The following is a 2,500-nucleotide window of genomic DNA, read 5'->3' as shown; positions in this document are numbered from 1 at the left end:
CTCCTTCGTCATCACCCAGCGTGAAATACCCAAGCGATGGCTGGGGAAAATCTCTAGAAAGGATGCCTTCATTCATTCGCATTGACTCACAGGTTTCCCTGTTGAAGGAGAAAATCTCTGACCTCGCCGAGAAAAAATTCAGGGCACTCCAGTGGCGATTGTTTTGCTTCGAGAATATTTCAAAACATGATTTCCTTATTACTGTACCTTTTACACAGGATTTCCTAATTTGAAAGTGATGAAGGCTTTGTATGAATTTTTACGTCCTGGGGCCAGTGGAGAAAACATTCAATATTTGTCCTCTGCAAGAGACGACATTCTGGCTGGTCATAGTGAACATTCAGGGAAACAATCCTTGAAAACTATAGACGAATTTTTTTCTTAGACCCTGTTTACAAGCAGGTAGGGTAACCCTACTGCTAGGGTTACCCTAGAAGGAGGGTCAAAGATAGCCCGGGTTTACAAGCAAAGTTACCCTACCACCCGGAACAACTTTGTGTGCTTGGTAACCGCCGGCATTGCAAACACAATGGAAACCGTTAAAAAGTTGTCCCGGGTAGGCGAGTTGTCCCTAGCAGAGCGTTTACAAGGCAGCTAGGGTTATCCTAGCGCTAGGGTAACCATAGCACTTAGTTAGGATTACCCTAGCGCCAGGGTAACCCTAGCTGCCTTGTAAACGCGTCGATGAAAAAAAGAAGAAATGTGTGAGTGCTAGGGTAACCCTCTTGCTAGGGTAACCCTAGCACTAGGGTTACCCTCCCTCCTTGTAAACAGGGCCTTACATTGTGTTGCCTCAGACAACACTTCGCCGAAATGCACTCGGCTCAGTTATTTAACTCATCCCAGTCAATTGTAAGCAGAATTTTTATATCTTGGATCAATTTTATGTACGTGAAACTAGGACAGATAAATATCTGGCCGTCCAGAGAACTTGTGGATGAGACGCAATTCAAAGTACATGTGATGTATCAACAAAGTTAAAAAAATCCTGCTGTATAATTTAATTCGATTTATTATTTTTCAAGGTTAGTTAACTCATTACTTTGAATTGAAAATCCATTGTTATTATCACTACCACAGTAGTGCATGACTTTTACCATTATCAAGGTATTTCAATCTTCCAATGTTGTTGCTGAATGTTATGAGCCGCACTCCTTCGTCATCACCCTGCGTGAAATACCCAAGCCATGGCTGGAGAATATCTCTTGAAAGGATGCCTTCATTCACTCGCATTGACTCACAGGTTTCCCTGTTGAAGGAGAAAATTTCTGACCTTGAGAAAAAATTCAGGGCACTCGAGTGGCGATTGTTTTGCTTCGAGAATATTTCAAAAAATGATTATTATCTTTTACACAGGATTTCCTAATTTGAAAACGATGAGGGCTTTGTATGTTTTACCAGATGATATCAATGTCAGACAACAAACAATATTTTGTTTGGAAAAATGAACCAGGGCACATGTACACAGTATTTAATTAAGCTTATTTGTGTTGAATTGGGTATTAATATCCGGAAGTTATGTTAGTAGGTCTCCTGTTGAAAGGAACATGGTGTACATAATCCTCTTTTTTCTTTTCGTGTAAATTTTGTCCGGATCAGGATCGCGTCCACTTTTCACGTATTCCTCTACCCCGCAAAGCGCACTTTTTTAAAAAAAAGGGTAAGTGATAAACCTTGAAAAACATCAACTGTTAAACTACTATTTAAAATCAAAGCCTTGTGATAACCGTTTTACAAGCAAAGGTTTCGTTTTAAGTTTAAGGGAATCCCCACGACACCGCATCGCACAACCAAAATCGCAACTCTTCATTCTTCAGCGAAGAAGGATTTAGCCCAGCTAACGAGGCTCCGGGAATGTCATCTTCGGTAAGAATAACTGAGTCATTCACTTCACTACTTGAGGACAGCATTTTAGGTGGATTTAGCTCTGATAAGACCGGAATATCATATAACATAAATCTTCTGACAGCCGCTACTAAAATTTTCCAGACTGAAATAAGGCCTACCAAACCTCGCTTTGATGTATTAGAACCTACAATCCTAGACACAACTATGGGGAAGGTTAGCACTTTTGAAGTCTTCATTGCTTCTCTCCTCTCCCCCTTCCTTCAATGTTGTGCAAAACTGAATGGTTTAAGTGGGAAATTGTTAAGTTACGTTCCAACATTGAATAGGGGGTAGGGGGGCTATGTAAGAGAAACTGAAACTATTTCTTTTGAGCTTTAACAGAAGCGGGTTGAAATACAGTTCTGGTGTGGTTCATTTACATAACCTTCCCAACTACTTTTGTCTATGATTGTAGGTCGTTCCGCGTGTCCGCCATTTTTGAATACGGTGTATTAGGCTAACTTTTTCAACTTTCGATTGACCGCGCGAGCATGCGCAGATCGTGACAACGTCGCTTTAAGGAATAATTTTTCCCTAGTCTATCATGTAGTCTTCCGTGGTCTAGTGATCATGGCGATTATCTCTGAATGAGGAGAGACCTGCTGAAAAGATT

At 40.9% G+C, this 2,500-nt stretch overlaps 1 pseudogene; it reads right to left on the bottom strand.

Annotated features, from left to right (window-relative positions):
* Window positions 1-1,071: 1,071 nt before the first annotated feature.
* LOC137977205 (N-acetyllactosaminide beta-1,6-N-acetylglucosaminyl-transferase-like) overlaps window positions 1,072-2,500 on the bottom strand; it is a 29,514-nt pseudogene continuing 28,085 nt past the window's right edge.

Source organism: Montipora foliosa, chromosome 11, assembly GCF_036669935.1.
Source record: "Montipora foliosa isolate CH-2021 chromosome 11, ASM3666993v2, whole genome shotgun sequence".
NCBI lineage: Eukaryota > Metazoa > Cnidaria > Anthozoa > Scleractinia > Acroporidae > Montipora > Montipora foliosa.
The sequence above is the reverse complement of the archived record's forward strand: the minus strand, read 5'-3'. Positions and strand labels throughout refer to the sequence as shown.